Source organism: Sapajus apella, unplaced genomic scaffold (genome assembly GCF_009761245.1).
Source record: "Sapajus apella isolate SASKATOON/1434 unplaced genomic scaffold, GSC_monkey_1.0 scaffold5, whole genome shotgun sequence".
In the NCBI taxonomy this organism is placed as follows: Eukaryota; Metazoa; Chordata; class Mammalia; order Primates; family Cebidae; genus Sapajus; species Sapajus apella.
In genome coordinates this window covers 8,054,289-8,074,500 of record NW_022436945.1, presented here as the reverse complement: position 1 = coordinate 8,074,500, position 20,212 = coordinate 8,054,289, and the positions used below count along the sequence as shown (strand labels likewise).

The 20,212-nt window shown below is 39.2% G+C and overlaps 1 pseudogene across 1 annotated transcript in view; it reads left to right on the top strand.

Annotated features, from left to right (window-relative positions):
* Positions 1–1,515: 1,515 nt before the first annotated feature.
* The window catches only part of LOC116548801, an 80,728-nt pseudogene continuing 62,031 nt past the window's right edge, over positions 1,516–20,212 (top strand). The window contains exon 1 of the transcript XR_004267546.1: positions 1,516–1,567. The product of XR_004267546.1 is annotated as a G-rich sequence factor 1 pseudogene (transcript). The remainder of the gene's footprint in view (positions 1,568–20,212) is intronic.

The following is a 20,212-nucleotide window of genomic DNA, read 5'->3' as shown; positions in this document are numbered from 1 at the left end:
AAAGAAAGAAAGAAAGAAAGAAAGAGAGAGAGAGAAAGAAAGAAAGAAAGAAAGAAAGAAAGAAAGAAAGAAAGAAAGAAAGAGAAAGAAAGAAAGAAAGAAAGAAAGAAAGAAAGAAAGAAAGAAAGAAAGAAAGAAAGAAAGAGAAAGAAAGAAGGAAAGAAAGAAAGAGAAAAAGAAAGTACGTTGTAATTATTTGCCTATTTTCAAATTCCTTCTTCTGGACGGTCATATTTTCCACTAATGCAATTACATTTAAATTTTCACTAAATAAATGGAAGGTCCAACTGCTCCTATCATTTTGAAAGCCAGAAACATTATCAACAATCTAATTAAATAAACATTTTTTTAAAAAAAATAAGATATCTATAAGGTATACATTTGAACAAGAACACAGAAGTAGCTAATGCAGGAGGAACAATATATTCATGGTTAGAAAATCTAACTAGAAACAAAAACACGGGAGTATTATATCCTATCAGGCACTCCTCATTTAGACAACAATAGTTTCCCCAGCATGCTCAGGGCTCATGCTGCCTGGTCTCATCAAAGCAGGGAGTGCAACTGGAGTCAACCCATTTGTGTACAAAGGTTGCCCCAACAGCCAAATGAGAGGGGTGATGAATGGGAGAGTATTAAGATTTCAATGTCTATTCAACCTTTTGCTTTTTGAAAATTCTACAGGCCTAAAACTAGGCAAACAAAGAATCTAATAACCTTGCCTCATAATTAGGGTAATTTTTAATGAAGCATTGTATCTGACTTCAATAGCCACATAGCAATTAGGTGATTATTGGTGACCAGTAAAAATATACCATTAAGCATTAAGAAAAAAAAATGTTCCTACAGATGAAGAGTAATCACACTTTATTTTTCATGGGGCTGTAACATGAAGCATAATAATTATCATGTGCTGTAATGTCCAGAATATAAATAACAGTGCAAAGACAATTTGAGAGAGAAAAACAGGAAAAAAGAGAAAAACTCAATCTGGACTAACTAGGGAACATATGCCAAAAAAAAAAAAAAAAAGAAGCACAGACAATGGAGGAAAAGCAGGTACTAACATGTTATCCTCATCTGTAAAATGTGATTCCTACAAGCAAGTCCTATGGACTCTGCCTCCTCGATCCATGCCTGTTGCTGCTGCCTTAGCTCAGGCCATCAACATGCCTCACCTAGTCCAGAGTATTGGACTAGTTCAATACTCTGGTATTCTTCTGAGCAGTCTCCTTGCTCCTGTCCTCTATCTGCTCCTGTCTAATCTCCATCCTGCTACTATTATTCTTTTTCTAAAATAAAACCCTGTTCATACCACTACCCGACTTGGAAATCCTCTATGGCTCTTCACAGTTTATAGAATAAAGTCCATATTCTTTCTTTACCATGGCAACCAAAGTCCCTCACTAGTAAACCCTCACTACCCTCTTCAGTCTCAACGTCTAGGCAATCACTCATCCAGCACCTTCTCTTATATATGCCATCATGGTACCCTCTTCATGTATTCCAACCGTGATGGACAGTCTACCAGGTTCTCACTGTCCTGCTTTGGATGGTCCCTCTTCAGGTATGAGTAGAGTGCTTAGAATCATGGGCTCTGGAGATTAAGTGCTTAGATCCAACCTCCATTGTGCTTCTTCTTAGCTGAGTGGCCTTGGAGAAGTTACTTCTTTGTGCCCATTCTTCGCACCTGCAAAATAGGAACATAATTAAAGTGTGCCTACCACATAGCACTTCCGAAAGGCTCAAATGGGCAATCACAGGTACAATACTTAGAACAGTGAGAAATACGTGAGCATGTAAGTTACCTTGTTATTATTGCCACTGATTTTGACATGTGTTCTCTAATTCCTCATCATTATTTAACACTCCAGTTAAATGACATTTTTCCGTAGACCTCACCTCTTCCACTTTCTCAACATTAGTCATTAGGCACTTCATTTTCTCTTCTCCCGTAGCACCAAAGCACTTTGATTATATAAGCAAATGTCACTAACTCGTTTATTGAACACCTGTTAAGAGCTTGGCAAATACCTACCACAAATAAATGAATCTAATATAATTATTACCATTATACAGATAAAAAGACAGAAAATCAGAGAGGCAAATGAATGTCCCCTTTATACCCCCAGCAGGTAGACGAATTAGAATTCAAATTCAACCCCATATGACCCAGCCTCATACCTTTTGTCCACACAATACTGACACCTAAGTGCACATTCATTACCTTGCAATGTAGATAGGTGCTTATGTATCTGTATCTGTCTCGAACTATGAGATTCATTTTATTTATCTTTTAATCACAAACAACTTGCACAAGGCCTAGCCCATTATATGTACTCAGTAAGTGTTTACAGCCTTTCAAAACAATACTTTAAGGGAAAGATGTCCAAGAGAAATGTAATGTGGGCCGCATGTATAATTTTCAATGTTTTAGTAGCCACCTTAGAAAAGATAAAAAGAAACAAGTAATATTAATTTCTAAAATATATTTTATTTAACTTAATGCATCTGAATTATTTTAACGTGTAATCAATATAAAAACATTAATGAGATATTCTATCTTCTTTTTTTCATTCTAAGTCTTTGAAATCCAATGTGTCTTTTACGCTTACAACACATCTCAGCTCAGAATGACCACATTTCAAGTGCTCAAAAACCACATGGGACTGGTCTACCCTATTGGACAGTGCAAATTGAAGGAATATAAACTGTAAAAATAAAACTAAAAGGAATTTTATCCACTCTGTGGAGGTCGGCTCAGACAGTCCGAGTAGATAACACACCCTCTCAATCTAATCAAATCTCTCTCCTACATTCAAGCAATATCTCTGCTTTCCACTTATGTCATTGGGACGTTCCCACAATCCTCTGAGAGCCAGGATTACTTTAGCTCTTCACTGCCTTAGAAAAAGTCCACATAGGAGTACTGAACAAATATTTTAACAGTTTTTTAATCTTTAAACATTTTTAATTTTACTAGTGAAACTTTTAAAGATTTAGATTTTAAAACTTTTTGAAATTTTTTTGTCCAAAGTAATGAAGATTACCTGTGGTTTTAGAGAGCTCCTACTACCTGGGAGGATTAAGCACACATCTGCATACACAGTAGCTGATTTGAGCCTCTCTTGTGGAGTTTGTTAAGTTATTCCTTGTGCTTAAACCATCTGCCTAAAGAACATCTCTGCACACAAGATTTTTAATTTGAAAAGTCTGTGGGATTGGCTTGATGCATGGCTAAGCACCCTGTCCCTTGAGTCACTGTTTGACACCAAAAGACAGTAATGGAGAAAAGAGTGTCAAGGAATTTACCATGTGTTTGGGGTATAATTCAAATTTAGGAAATGTGACTGAGGCAGGATTGATCACCAAAGTCTGCAAGGTTGAAATGAAAATGCAACTAGAAATAAACACTTAAGTAGAAAAAGAGCTTGAATAAGAACATTTCAGACAGAAAACTATGCCCCGAAAGACTTAAGGGAAGGAACTGTTTTCATAAGCACTTACATAGCACTTACTATGTACAAGGCACTGTTCTAAGAACTTTTCAAACATTAACTCATGTGTATTTTATGCACAATCCAATAAGGTAAGCCCATTTTTGCAGATGAGGAAAAGAAGTTAAAAGGCTTGGAATACATATTCTGTTAGAAAGCAACATCCCTGAGATTTGAACATAGAACCTGTATTCCAGGGCCCATCTTCTTAAATATTATGTTTTGCTGCTGCTGTGGCAATAATATGTTACAATTACACCTTAAATTATGTTGGTTCTTGATGGTGGGTTAGTCAAGAACCACTACTATATTGGTTCTTGTACTCAACCAATGTGGTGGTTGTTCTTGACTAATCCACCATCAAGAACCAACATAATTTAAGGTCAAGGTGTAATTGTAACACATAATTGCCACAAGAACCAAGTACTGCCTGTAATCCCACCACTTTGGAGGACTGAAGCATGTGGATTACCTGAGGTCAGGAGTTTGAGACCAGCCTGTCCAACATGGTGAAACCCTGACTCTACAAAAATTCAAAAATTATCTGGGCATGATGGTGTGTGCCTGTAGTTCCAGCTACTTGGGAGGCTAAGGCAGGAGAATCGCCTTAACCCAGGAGGTGGAGGTTGCAGTGAGCCGAGATCGTACCACTGCACTCCAGCCTGGGCAACAGAGCAAGACTGTCTCAAAAACAAAAGGAACCAACTAACTGCAGGTAGATGGGCTACCTGCAGTAAAAATAAACATAGGTAAGTTTTAATTGAGCCATCTTAAGAGACAAATGAACATTTTAATAGAAGACTCATTTTACACCCTAAGATAATCTCTTGGGTATTCGATCTGGAGCAGAAGTTTGGAATATTTGAACTCAACATTGTTTTTTCATAGCCATTAACTCACTTTACTAGAAACGCATAAACAAGGTCTGTCTGTAAGTTCCCACTGCAGATTATATGTAGCTCCAGCACAGGAGCCATAATACAGGGAACTTTATTTTTTTTATTAAAACATTAGGGACATTTTGGTGACAAGTCAGCAATAATACAGGCTCTTGTTTTATTTCAGAAATGCTTCCAGTGTCCAACAGGCACAACCCAAATGTATTTCATTATTTTTATCCTCTTCCTGTGGCTACTTTGGTAAAATCATGGAGTTAGATAAAATCACTATTCTCAAAAAGCTTGTAGTTTTGTTCATTTCAATTCAATTTAACATATAATTGCTTAGCACCTATGTGCCAGGTGTCCTGGCAGGCAATAAGAAAAGTAAGATGAATGAAGCACAAACCTTCCCTCAAGAAACTTAAAATCTTATAGGTACATAAGCAAATAACTATTACAGTCTAAGACAAGTTCTATGCAAGAATTAGAAATCCATGCTATGAACCTACAAAAGAAGCTACCGTAGAATGAAGAAAATGGGCATTTATTTGCTTAATAATGATTTCCATTTTATTTTATTTATTTTTTTATTATTATACTTTAAGTTCTGAGATACATGTGCAGAGCATGCAGATTTGTTACACAAGTATATATGTGCCATGGCGGTTTGCTGCATCCATCAACCCATCATCTACATTAGGTATTTCTCCTAATTCCATCCCTCCTCTAGCCCTCCACCCCCACAACAGGCCCCAGTGTGTGATGTTCCCCTCCCTGTGTCCATGTGTTCTCATTGTTCAACTCCCACTTATGACTGAAAACATGCAGCGTTTGGTTTTCTGTTCCTGTGTTAGTTTTCTGAGAATGATGGTTTCCAGCTTCATCCATGTCTCTGCAAAGGACATCAACTCATCCTTTTTTATGGCTGCATAGTATTCCATGGTGTACATGTGCCACATTTTCTTTATCCAGTCTATCATTGATGGGCATTGGGTTGGTTCCAAGTCTTTGCTATTGTGGAACAGTGCTGCAATAAATATGCATGTGCATGTGTCAGTATAGTAGAATGATACAGAATCCTTTAGGTATATACCCAGTAATGGGATTGCTGGGTCCAATGATATTTCTGGTTCTAAATCATTGAGAAATCACCACACTGTCTTCCACAATGGTTGAACTAATATATACTTCACGATTTTTAAAGGATTATTTAGAAAAATATTGAGCTAACTACAAAAAAAGAATGAAATAAGTATACAGATTGAACAGTAAGAAATCCAACGAAAGAATGATTAATTTTTCCTAAGAAAGTAAAGAAAGGCTTCAAGGAGGCAAGGATATTTGAGCTAAGAAGAGTACATAGGACTTTTTTAGGGGACAAGTGGCATGGTCACAAGCCGAGGAAACGTGTAAAGGATCAAAGATATAAAACATCACAGAAGGAATGAGTAGTTTCTTTGCATCTGAAAAAGCTCTCACTAACTCTTTGTTGGCAATGAGATTTGGGAGATATTCATTTCATATAATTCTAAAACATTTACTGAGAATTTATTATGCATCAACACATTGCAAAGTGATAGGTATATAATGATATTCAAGACATGATTCCTCTTCCAGAAGAATTCAAACCTAGTAGCAGAATAATCATATAAATAACTGAATGTCATTCAGTGGGACCCTTACTATAATAAAGGTAGAGTATAAGGAAAATGATGCTATTAAATTCAATTTAGGGATGAAAGACTGGTCTAAAGTTGTGATATTTGAATTGGATCTTGAAGGATGAATAAGAGTTTTCCAAGGGGCAAAATATATATTCTTTCAGACAAAGGGAACATGTGCAAAGATATAATTATACAAAATACTACATCATATTTCTGGAAAAGCACAATTTTTGTGTTGCTTCAAAGAATAGAATGACTGAAAAAGTTGCATAGGTACACAGGGCTTGTATAATTGACAGCTTTCTTTTTCTTTAATAATATCAACTTTCATTTTAGATTCAGGGGAGTATATGTGCAGGTTCATTACCTGGGTATATTGCATGATGCTAAGGTTTGGGGTACAATTGATCTCATTATCCAAATGCTAAGCATAGTATCCAATAGTTATTTTTTCAACCCTTCCCCCCAAGCTGCCCTGTCTAAGTAGTCCCAGTGTCCATTGTTGCTATCTTTATGTACATGAGTGCCCATTGGTTAGCTTCCACTTAAAACAGAACATGCACTATTTGGTTTTCTGTTCCTCATTAAATTGCTTCAGATAATGGCCTCCAGCTGCATCTATGTTGCTAAAAGAATATGATTTCATTTTTTTTTGTAACTAAGTAGTATTCCATGGTGTATCTGTACCATATTTTCTCTATCCAATCCACCATTGTTCAGTACGTAGGTTAAATCCATGTCTTTGCTATTATGAATAGTGCTGCAATGAATATACTAGTCCATGTGTCTTTTTGGTAGAACTAGTTATTTTCTTATGGGTATATACTCATTAATGGGATTGCTGTGTCAAATGCTAGTTTGCTTTCAGTTCTTTGAGACATCTCCAAACTGCATCCCACACTGGCTGAACCAATTTACATCCCTACTAACAGTGTATAAGTGTTTCTTTTTCTCCACAGCCTCACTAGGACCTGTTATTTTTTGACTTTTTTTTATATTTTATTATACTTTAAGTTCTGGGATACATGTGCAGAATGTGCAGGTTTGTTACACAGTATGCACATGCCATGGTGGTTTGCTGCACCCAATAACCCATCAACTAAATGAAGTATTTCTCCTAATGCCATTCCTCCCCTAGCTCCACATCCACTGACAGAGCCCAGTGTGTGATGTTCCCCTCCCTGTGTTCATGTGTTCTCACTCATAAGTGGCAGTATTTTTTGACTTTTTAATAATAGCCAGTCTGACTGATGTGAGATGGTATCTCATTGTGGTTTTGGCTTGTGTAATTTTTCATATTGTTGTTGGCCTCATGTATGTCTTCTTTTGAGAAGTATCTGTTCATGTCTTTTGTCCATTTTTTAATGGGCTTATTTATTTTTTGCTTGTTCAGTTATTTAAGTTCCTTATAGATTCTGAACACCCTTGTCCAATGCACAGTTTACAAATATTTGCACTCATTCTGTAGGTTGTCTGTTTACTTTGTTGATAGTTTCTTTTCTCTCTGTGCAAAGCTCTTTAGTGTAATTAGGTCCTATTTGTCATATTCTGTTTTTGTTGTAATTGCTTTTGAGGACTAAGTCATAAATTATTTCCCAGGGCCAATGTCCAGAACAGTGTTTCCTAGGTTTTCTTCTATGATTCTTAATAGTTTGAGGTGTTGCATTTAAATCTTTAATCCACCTGAATTAATTTTTGCATATGGTGAAAGTAGAGGCCAAGTTTTATTCTTCTGCAAATGGCTAGCCAGTTATCCCAACACCATTTGTTGAATGGGGAGTTCTTTCCCCACAATGAAGAGCCTTATAAGAAATGCATAAATGTTGGGACTTCATTCTGTTTGTTTGTTTTTTTATATAGACAGGATATCACTTTGTTGCCCAGGCTGGTCTCAAACTCCTGGGTTCAAGTCATCCATTCAGCTCTGCCTCCCGAAGCTCTGTGATTACAGGGATGGGCCATCGCATTCAACCTTCTTGGGACTTCATTCTGTAAGCAGCAGATTCATTTGGGGCTTTTAAGCAGAGAAGCCATCCACTCAGCTTTGCCTCCTGAAGTGCTGGGATTATAGGCATGAGCCATCACATCTGGCCTGGTTGGGACTTCATTCTGTATGCAGCAGATTCATGGAGGCTTTTAAGCAGAGAAGTAATATAATTAACTCTGCCCTCCAACCAAGACTAGATTGGAGAATGGATTGGAGAAGTTCAGACTGAAGGGCCTGGTAGAATGTAATGGCAATGATCACTGGAGAAGAGATGGTAGCCAGACGTATGATTAAGTGGAAAAGTGAGTAGCAGAAGGCCTAGATGAAAGACTATTTCAGAGGTAGAACCAACATTATGTAACGACCATTTAGGTTAAGTGAAGAGGTTGATAAAATAATTTTATAAAAGAAAATTGATAAGGATGACAATTTGTTTCTGGATGGAGCCATTAGATAAATAGCAAGCATAACAGTAACCAAGATAGAACAGGTGCTCTCTTTCAAAGCAATAATGGCATGGAGAAGTAGATGTTGATGCTGTGAAGTAGAAATACTTCCATAAGGAGGAGGCAATCCATTCAGGCTTTGGATGGCACCCATCTATCAGACAAATTTCCATCTGCCCACATCTACTATTTATGTTGTATTTCTTCTAAAATAAAAGAGCAATCAATCTTGACATCTACTCTCCAGGCTCGACTATCCCTTCTACCTGGGATGCTCATAGCAAAAATCGGACAGATGAAAACAAATAAATCAATTTGTGTCTGCCGTGTTAACATCTCTGTAGGAAGCTAATTGACCCTGCTTTTGACACAAGCCCAAATGACAGATGAGAAGTGGGGGAAGATGGAAAATGGCTGGCAGTTCATGACACGAACAATGTGGGGTTGCCCTCCTATAAACAGGCTGCCTTGACGACAGGTTATCCACAGAGCAAATCTTCAGGGAAGGTCAGAGGGTTAATGGGTGCCTGAGGGTGAAGGGAGTGATTGTGCAACCACAGTTGTCATGGCAACTGCAGGGAAGCCACCAGACTCAGACACTGACAGGCACAGACTGGAAGGGACACCCTCTCTTGGTCTTAAGGAAAAAGGGGCACAGAGTAAGCCCAATGGAGCACTGACTCGGTTCATCCCACCAGACTTCAACATGTGGCCAAAGGTTAATTTTGGAAAGCCTTAGGAGTTTAGCCTTTATCCACTGGCACAAATGCACTGGACTTGTGATCCTAAGGGCCAGCTTCATGGGCACATTGCTTAAGTTATCTGAAATTAGGTAACTCATGATTAAGAGACAGTTCATAATACCTAGCTCACTTCTTAACCAACTGAGCAAGTTGAGGCAAGTTAACTGGGCTTCCAAGACTCTGTTTTCTCATCAGTAAAATATACTGACGCCTGTCTTACGAGACTGTTCAGATGAATAAAGGAAGTAATTTAAAGGAAAGTGCCTAGTGCACTGAAATTTGTTAAACATATAATATTTTGGTTTCAAGATAATCTTGGGTCATTAACGGAGAAACAAAGGTCCTCACTCCAGCTCTACTATGTCTTAATTTGGGAGGTATCAAGATACTTTTTCAGCAAATGTCCTATTTTCACAATATAAGTCATTCTTGCCAATAGTGTGGAGAGGAATCAAAAGTTCCCTAGCCTCTACATAGTGCGTTTGCCTTGGTCCTTTCTTTGGCGTCAGGATCACAGACAGCACGCCAACCCTTGGACCTCTGATCAAGGAAAGAGATAGTTGTCCCTGCTCTGTTAGTACCACATTCTGAGGAACTGTCCACATCCTCCTGGCTATATTCTACAGTGACATCAGAGAAAGGGATGGAAAGCTCATGATAAACACATTTTCCCTTTGGTGCATGTTTGCCTGTGATGAAGAGAACAGCAGGGATGGCTACAAACACCTTTCATCTAATTCATTACTGTAGGGCTTAATGTTTTTAGCCCTAACCAGGATGCTGTTGGGTAAATTAAGTTTCTCTCGTCCTTAGTTTTCTCCGTTTGTAAAATGGGTATTGTATAAAGATGTGAATAAATGTATAGAAATCACATCCTGAAGTAAAACTACCTTTAACTTACCTAGCTGTTGTCTAAGGCTGCAGACTTTAGCTCTTCTCTTTTCATGGTAAGCCTACAGGTGGCTGAGGGCAGGCTGGCAATACTGTGCAGCCTTCAGTTCTAGAGAAAGAAGTGAATGAATATTTACCAAATATCTTTAATAGCTTCAGACGCTATGCTAGGCACTTTAACATATTATGTCTCATTTTAGGTACAGACAGACAAAATTCTGTGACAGGGAATCAGATAAGTGAGCCAAAGCCAAAAGGCTAGTAAATTGCAATGCTGAGTTCTGTTCATTTGTAGTTTTTGTTCCTGGTTTTTATTCCAAGTGTAGCATCTTGGCTTAAGACCACACTGATCTGACACTAAGTAGAAGAAATATTTAATTTTATAGAGTCTATTCTTTCAGGAAAGTTCTTAATGTTCTCATTTATCTTGATAGCAAACCTATTACAGAGGTACAGTACAGGGGAAGTAACATAAATGTTGAAAAAATGGGGCTCAATATTAACTCTGCACATATATAAAGAAGGTATAAACAGAAATACAGTGTCATGCTATAATTTCCCATATTCCCAGAATTATGGTGACAGTCAATAGATGCTTTTTCAATGCATATATTGAATTCCTATTGGGCTAAACTTTAAGAATGGAAAAGACCTTCTTAACCATCACCACCACATTTGTGTACCTGTAAGACAAAGCCAGAGACCTAAAGTCTGGGTCTTTTAAGTCAGGAAACAATAAAGCTTAGGGAATAAGAACAAGCATGTTGTAATCATATAGTCCTGAGTTCAAATCTGCCTTTATTACTTACTCATGGTGGGACCTTAGGCCGGTTTTACCACCAGAACATTTGCCCAGGGATTGTAGGAATTATGTCTGTCTTGCTCCCTGTCCTATTCCATCACCTAGAAGGGTGTCCCATGCATGGGATGGGGGCAATTGGTGTTTGTTAAGTGAATATCTTAAAATCCCTTAACCACAAAATAAGCACTCAGAATGTGGGATTTAGAATTTCTGCAGAATTCTAAATTTATAATTTGCACGTAGTTGATGTTATCCAATGTTAGAGATGGAGAGACTTTGGCAACCACGTCTCTTTGTATCCAACGAAACTGTAGTACAGTGAACAACTTGCCCCAACTCACCTAGCTAGGATTTGAATCTGGAATGCCTACTATGTGTTTGGCTACACTTACATTTTCCGTGTAAGTCAACAGGATTTTAGACATAGTTATTTAATGATAAACACTGGTACAAAGCCTTTCACAAGACATCAAGATTATCTCTTGCTTGTTCAACAGAAAGAGAGAAAACAAAAACTTCTAATGATCCCCAAGTTGTTATGTGCTTACTAAAAAAATGCTAGAGTTAGATACACAGACCATAAAGTGAAAGGTGACCACTCAGGCTCTATCAGGTAATAATGAACTGCAGACAGCCCCTTGGATACATCTTAGTGAACTTCGCAGAGAAAAAGAAAGCTCTTGCTCTCAGCAACTGGCTGCTCCCTATCTACCCTCAGGGATGGAGTTGTAAAAGTGAAACACTGGATCCTGAACAAAGTACATGTGTATGGTGCCTGTGTTTGATGCAAGATGCAAAGAAAAACAAAATGTGATTGAAGAAATCAAAGTATTCTTTGTACAAGGTGGGGGAAAAAGGAAGAAAAATGCTGAAAGCTAAACATCTAGGCCACATGGTTCGTATTTAGTTTCATCCTTTGTCTGTATTTTCAGTAAGATTTAAGCTGTGGTCTGGGCAATGCAAATTGTGGCATTTTGCTAGCATAGTTGCATGCGTTTTCATGAAGGCTCATTTGAAGCAGCTTTCTACGACAGAAATCTCAACCTAGGGATGTTGGTACGTTCATCTCACCCAGCAGGCTTCCCAGGCTAAATGTATATTTGTTTTCCCTTTTCATAACAGTCTTTTTAGTATAGTCATGTTCCACATAAGGGTGTTTCCACCAACCGCATAGTTGACAGTGGTCCCCTAACATTATAATGAGACTGAAAAGTTCCTGTCACTTGGTGACAGCATAGCTGTTGTAAGTCACAGCACAGTGCACAATTCACATGTTTGGTGTAAACAGACCTACTATACTGACTTTTGTTCATTATGTTATAGTGTAATTCTTCTGTTTATAACAACAAAAATGTTAACTGTAAACAGCCTCAAGCAGGTTCTTCAGGAGGTCTTCCAGAAGAAAGCATTGTGATCATAGGAGACGATGGTTCCATGTGTGTTATTGCCTCTGAAGACCTTCCATTTGGACAAGATATTGGTGATCCTGACCTGTGTAGGCTTACACAAACGTGTGTATTTGTGTTTTAGTCTTTAACCAAAAGTTTAAAATTTAAATAAATAAATAAAATTTTAGATAGAAAAGTATACAGAATAAGAATATAAAGAAGGAAAATATTTTTGTACAGCTATACGATGCTTTTGTGTTATTATTGCCAGAGTCAAATTGTTCTAACAATTAAAAGGTGTATAAAGTAAGTAAGCTAAGGTTTGTTATTATTCAAGAAAGAAAATTTCTTTATAAATTTAGTGTAGCCTAAGCGTACAATTTATAAAATCTACAATAGTGTACAGTAATGTCCTAGGACATCACATTTACTCTCCACCCACTCACTCTCTCACCCAGGGTAACTTCTGTCCATTTATGATACGTTGCCTATACAGGTATACCTGTATTTTTAAATCTTTTATACCATATTTTTACTGTACCTGTTCTATGTTTGGATAAGTTTAGCTACAAAACACTCCCCATTGCATTACAATTGCCTACAGTACTCAGTACATGTTGCTCCTGTTTGTAGCCTAGAAGTCGTAGGCCACACAAGATAGCCTGGGTGTGCAGTAGGCTATACTTTCTAGGTTTGTGTAAGTACCCTCTATGATATTAACACATCAACAAAATTATCTAAGGATATGTTTCTCAACGTATCCCCGTTGGTAATCAATGCATGACTGTGCTTGTTAAGCATTTATAAACACACAAAGAATTCATTCACAACTCTGTAAAACACAATACTTCCTACCTCAGCTATGTTTAAAATGTGTGTACACAAATACACTCATTAGTGTAGGCCTACACAGGTCAGGATCTCAATGGCTTTGCTCATGCCCCTCTCCAATAGGTTTCCACACTCAAAAAAGATCAACAAGAAATAGAAGCTGATTGGCTTGGGGCCTCAGCAGTAGCTCCTTCAATCAGCATCACAGCCTAGCCTGCTGGAGTGAGCCTGCCTCCTCCACTGCTCGTAGCCACCAAAGGAGAAACCCAAGTTAGCGCTAATCCCAGCCAGCTCACCTGTTAACTGGCAAGCTAAATACTTTGCATATCTTCGTACCACCCAAATAACCCCAGAGTTAACTTTCTAAGTTTCTCTGCTTCCTTATTTTGGCTTCTTTCTTTCAGGAGGCTCTATTGCAAAGTGTACTCTATTTCAAAAGTACATCTGACCCTGTTCCACATAGTCTTTTGAACTCCAGCAGGCTCTTGAACTCCCAGGATATTGGCCCTGCTTGTTCTCATGCTGGTAGCAGAAAAGCAAGAGAGAAGAGCAGAATTGTTAACTGTCAAAGAAGCTTCTTGAGATACAGACATTAAATGGGCACATTGTTACTACTGTAGTCTTCTGGAAATAAACGAAGACCACCCAAATGAGAACAAGCAAAGGCTTTTTATTCAGAGCTTGATAGAGCAAGGAAGTCAGCCCCTGTCATTTGCATTCGACAGAGTTTCAAAGACAAGCAGAGGTGTGGGAAGTTTTCTAGTGGAAAAAGAGAGAAGGTCTCAGGTGAGCTGGGATTGTAGGTTGTTGCATGGGGAAACTATTGGTGAGCTAACTGGGAGCAGGGCATCCTAAGTGATTGGTTGGGGGTGCAACCAATAGGACATAGCTTTATCCAGTTGGTTCCAATTTGGAAGTATGGGCAAAAATTGGGAAAATTGTCAGTTATTAATCAAGTCTTGACCATTTGTGGCCAATGGTTATTAAAGTCATTGTTTCTTTTCCTGGGCTGGGTGCTGCTGGTTGGGGGCTGGGTGGTGCTGGTTGTGGGTCTATTTTTATATACAGTCTGGATATTGTTCATTTATACATGAAGTCTTTCACTCTCTTGGCAAAGCGAGTCACAAAATTAACCCCTATTCAAAAGTGGGGAAATAGACTCCACAGTTGATGGGAGCAACTGAAAAGCCACATTACAAAGAATGTGGACACAGGGACATCATTACTTGAAGTTATTAAGACAATCAACCTAAGGTAAGTTTCCAGGGTGTATTGAGAGGCTGGATATGAATTATGAGGAAAAAAATGGGTCAAGGGTGATTTCAAGTGTTTTTGCTCTAAGTAACTGGAGAAATGGAGTGGTAGGACCTAGAAGACAAGGTCTAGAATTAACAGCTTCATTTTGGATTTGCTATTTTGCAAGACCATTACATATCTGAGTGGATTTCACAACTGGATATACAAGTCAGGAGGAAGTTAGAATGAAAATCACAATTTGGTAGGGAGTGACTCAAAAAAATAATTTGTAAGTCTTGAATATTAGAGAGATGCAGCAAAGCAGACAAAGAAGTGGCCATTGCATTAGAGGGACTCTAAGAAATTGTGGTATCCCAGAAACACAGGGAAGTAAGTGCTTCGTATTGACATAATCAATATGGTCAGCTTGTATCAAATGTAGAGCAACTGGAGGACAAAGAATTGACTTATGAATTTAGCAACAACCTGTAGATCAGTAGTGGCCTTGACATTGGTGACCTCCTAAGATTGTTTCTAGACTGTCTTTTTCTCCACCGCTACTCCCACTATGTAGGGGGTCAGCATCACCTCTCTCCTGGAAGATGGCAGTAGACTTACTGCTGCCCTCCTCACCAACCACTTTGCTTTGCTTTGCTTCTTCCCAACCACTGCTCATACTGTAGCCCATCAAATCCTAGCTTCACCACCCCATTTAAATCCCTGTGATAGCTTCACAGTGATCTTAGGACAAAATCCAAACCCTTATTACGATTTGCAGGCCCCGTCTACCCCTTCAGTCCTTTCGCTACCTTCCTGCCATGACGGCCTTCTCTTACTTCCTGGGGTACAAGCCTCCCTTTTGCCAAAGCATATTTGCTGATTATTCCCTCTCCCTGAAACATTCCCACTTCCTCAACCAACCAACACCCACACTGTGTGTATGCCTTGCAGAGTTACAGGCATGCTTCCTATGTCTGCCAAAAGGGAAGCAGCATGCCTCTGTTTAGCCTAAGATAAGTCCTTTAAACACCCTCTACCCCATATCCTTCTATCCCACATATCGTAAATATAGTCATGGCAGAACTTTTAAAATTATGAATCATTGCTTTGTGCTTATTTGTTTAATATATGCCTCCTGTGTGAGTCTGTGGGATCCTGAAAGGCTGCCACATCTCCTGACTCAAAACAGGGGCTTAGTTAATATTTTTTAAATAAATTAATGACATTGGATGAAGTCTGTGAGATGCACAATATTGTCCCCGTTTTACAGATGAGGAAACAGACTCAGTGAGGTAGATACTTTGTTTCAGAAACTCAGTGCCAGTCTGCCTCACTCCTATCAGCTGACTTTTCATGTGTGTGTGTCTGGGATATTGGGGGCGGGTGGTGCTCACTGCTGGCCGCAGTATCTTAAGGGCAGAGTTCACACATTATTCATTTTGGAGTTAAAGCTCAGCCCTGTGTTTCTGATACTAGTCTCGACAAATATTGATTGGATTGAGTTGCAGGGAATTGAATTTCATAGATTTGAGGTGAACTGAAAAAATATGCAAACCTTGTAAAAATATGTTTAGATTTATCTTACGAATTTTATTTTCAGTTTATAATAGCAACTTCTGCCTCCCTCTTCCCCCTTTCATTGCTGTGGTTTCTTTCTTTGGAGAGGAATTATTTTTCATCCACACTTGCAGCTAGTTGGCTCTGGCAGAAGTCACCTATTGCCCTTTCTGGCTCACCTCAAGCACTGTTTGTGTTTTTCTGATGGAGAGATGAATCAGCCCATTATGAAGCAATAGAAATTGTGTGAACGCTTTCAGCTTGGGAGTCAGTGCACTCCGGGGAAGTAGGGCTCTCAAGCTCCAGCAGACTGCAGACCACTTAGGTGAAACAGACGAAGCCCACGAGCCAACAACCGCCCTCATTCCCACTTGGGGCTGCCCCAAATGAAAACCACACCCTAAGAAATGGAAAGGCTGGGACTGCCTCTGATGGCCTGCAGACAAGACAGTGCCTGCTTTTATTAAATATTATAAACAAATAACTTAATAATACCCAAAACCAAACCATTGATGCTATCACACAATCTACAAGCATTAATGCCACAGCCTACAGACCACCGAGTTCTCCAACTATAGACTGCCAGGTGGCACCCAACAGGACTTCAAAAATACCCTAATTAAGGTGGTAATGATATTGATAAAAAATAATACGTGGCAATAACTTTGAGTATGCAGTAAAGTTTATAAAGAAGTTTAATTTGATCTCTCAGAGCTATACAATAAGTCTGAGGAACACTGAACAGGGATTATTGTGTCCATTTCATCACAGATGAAGGCTCAGAAGAGATGTATGTTAGGTAAAATGCTTCATGGACAGAAAGTGACAAAGCCAATAGATTCCCCAGCTCACACACTTACTTGGCCATCTTGAGGGTCTGGGACCATGGTAGGCTGAATTACTGCTCTCAACTTTTCACTCCCTCTCTGTTATAAAATCATACAACTGAACATGTTGCCATATAACGTTACAGTTTATATTTCTTCCCCATATGGAAGGACTACACTTCCCTGCCTCTTATGAGTTCGGCTAGCCATGTGACTTGCTTTGGCCAATAATTTTTTTTTTCTTTTTTTTTTGAGACAGAGTCTCTTTCTGTTGCCCAGGCTGGAGTACAGTGGTGCGATCTCAGCTCACTGCAGCCTCCGCCTCCTGAGTTCAAGCAATTCTCCTGCCTCAGCCTCCCCAGTAGCTGGGACTACAGGCGCATGCCACCACACCTGGCTAATTTTTTTTGTATTTTTTTGTAGAGATGGGGTTTTGTCCTGTTGGCTAGGTTGGTCTCGAACTTCTGACATCAGGTGATCCACCCACCTGAGCCTCCCAAAGTGCTGGGATTACAGGCGTGAGCCACTGAGCCCGGTCTGGCCAATAAAGTGTTAATGAACATAATGTGGACAGTGGCTTTAGAGAGCTTGCATGGCTTGGCTACACTCCTATCACTCACTATGAGAAGATGCCTAGGATTCTGGTGGAAGGAAATTGAGAAGACATTTGGAATAGACCTGCATCCAACCTGCGCTGCAGAGCCAAACCCACTTTAATCCATCCAGGTCCAGCTAAGATGAGCCAAATACCATCCATCTTACAGATCCACGAGTGAGAAAAATAAATGTTTACTGCTATGAGCCAATAAGTTTCAGGGATGCCTGTTATGCAGCTTTATTATAGCAATAGCTAAATAACACAGGAACGATGTCTCATTTCATGAGTGGGAATTAGGCTAAGGGGTGATGGATCTGTTGCCATGTGCAGAAAAAGGAGCACAAGTTTTGTAGTCACGACTCTCAGAACTAGCACTCAAATCCCAGTCGTGCCACATCTCAGTTATGTGACCTTGAGAAAATTACCTACTTGTCTAAGCCTTATTTCTGTTATCTACTAATAAGGATAATAATATGTATTTGGTAAAGTTGTTGTATGGATTAAATGAGATATTTTATGGAACAATATAGGAACCATAATTTTCCATAATTGTTTCTGTCTCAGATCTGAGTAAACCTTCTGTTTTTTTTAACCATATATGTTAGATTTTGGCCAGTGTCTGGGGTCATGGTCTGGAAATGTGTCTTTAGCACTACATAACACTTTAATTGTATTTTATTTTTAATTCAGGGTACATGTGCAAGCTTGTTACATGGACTAAACTGCATAATGCCGAAGTTTGGGGTTTTAGTATACCCATCATCTAATAGTGAACATTGTACCCAATAGGTAATTTTTCAACCCTCATCCCTTCCCCACCAGCCCCTTTTTTGGAGTCCCCAGTGTCTATTATTTCCATGGTTTTATCCATGTGTACCCAATGTTTACTTCCCACTTATAAGTAAGAACATGTGATACATATCACGTTTTGAACCTAGGTTTAATTGGTGTTTGAATAAAGAAGAAGGAAAAGAAAGAAAAGAAAGAAAGAGAGAGAGAGAGGAAGGAAGGAAAGAAGGAAGGAAGAAAAGAGGGAGAAAGAGAAAGAAGGGAGGGAGGGAGGAAGAAAGAGAAAGAGAAAGAAAGCGAAGGGAAAAGAGCAAAGAAAGGAAGGGAGGGAGAAAAGGAAAGGAAAAAAGAAAGAAGGGATGAGGGAGGAAGGAAGGAAGAAGGCAGGAAGGAAGGAAAAAAGGAAGAAGGGAGAAAGGAAAGAAGGAGGCAGGGAGGGAAAGTGAGAGACAGAGAAATAATAAGGGAGGGAAAGAAGGGAGAATGAGAGTTAAAATGCAACTAACCTCAAGACCTCACATAGGAAAAAGTGCTCCCTCATGCCATTCCTCTCGATGCATTCCTCTCAAGCTTGCAATGAGAGTACAGAGACTGAGCCTAGATATGCAAGCAGAGGGTTGTGAAATATGAGAAATGAAAATGACGAAATTGATTAATATGATTCACATCACATTAATCACTAACTAACCAGTCATAATAAGTACCTGATTCCTAGAACTGCTTGCTTACACCTTCTGTGTGCACAAGGTCCATGGCTTGAGCTCAGTAACTAGGTGCTGACTGAGTGTATCTGGGATTGTGCTATAACCTCTTAGCGAGAGGATTTAAATGCCCTCCAGGTCTAAAATTCTATGATGATGGCAAGGAAGATGTAAGCACAACGAGATAAACACCATATGGAAGTGGCTTTTTTTAGGCTGGTTGCCTAAAAAAAAAAAGTTACTGTATTATATGATAACATAAATGTTTTTGTCTCTGGCACAGATTCTTACTTTTAATAATGTTTAATACAATGTAGGCATCTTATTACTATGTATGGATGTATTCATAACCAGCAACATCTGGCCTCTCTCTTTTCAATAGTAACAGTTGATACTTTATTTTGAAAAACTCTTTTTTGATACTTTTCTCCTCCTTTAGGAAGGAGAGTGTGTATCATACTGTTGCTAGGCACTGAAGATGCAGAGGTGAAAAATGTGTCCTTTCCGTGTTCTCCATTCAATCAAATCCTTCAAGGGCCTGGACCAGTCATTTCTGGCTCATTTTGAAGAAGCAATTTCCCCAATGCTGATTCTCAATTTCCCTTTTTTCTCAAGAGTTTGGTGAATCTTTGGGAGTAATTACAAATGTTCCAGGAGTTTTTGACTTTCCATTTTATCTCAACCCTTCTATTATGTAATAAATGACTAGGCAGAGTGTTTTTCCAGCTCACAAATTTTTCTCCTTTGAGCCATTCCGACCACCCTCTGGTCACAGCCAAATTATTCAGACCTGTGACATAAGAACCACTTTGAATCAAACAAATTGTCTTATACAAGAAATTGAAATTTGAATTCAGAGACACAGAGGTGGTATGTCATTTGGCTGTTGCTGTGTAACAAACACCCACGAAATTTACTTAAAGCAACAATTTGTTGTTTCTCATAAGCCTGTGGGTAGTTGGACAGTTCTGCTGATCTGAGCTAGGTCTAGTGGGGCTCACTCATGTGCCTACAGTCAGCTGCTGGTTGGATATGCATTTTTCAGATGGATTTTCTATCATAGCTGGGGTTTCAGCTCAGAAATCTGGGATGTTGGCCGGGCGCGGTGGCTCAAGCCTGTAATCCCAGCACTTTGGGAGGCCGAGGCGGGTGGATCACGAGGTCAAGAGATCGAGACCATCCTGGTCAACATGGTGAAACCCCGTCTCTACTAAAAATACAAAACATTAGCTGGGCATGGTGGCACGTGCCTGTAATCTCAGCTACTCAGGAGGTTGAGGCAGGAGAATTGCCTGAACCCAGGAGGCGGAGGTTGTGGTGAGCCAAGATCGCGCCATTGCACTCCAGCCTGGGTAACGAGTGAAACTCCGTCTC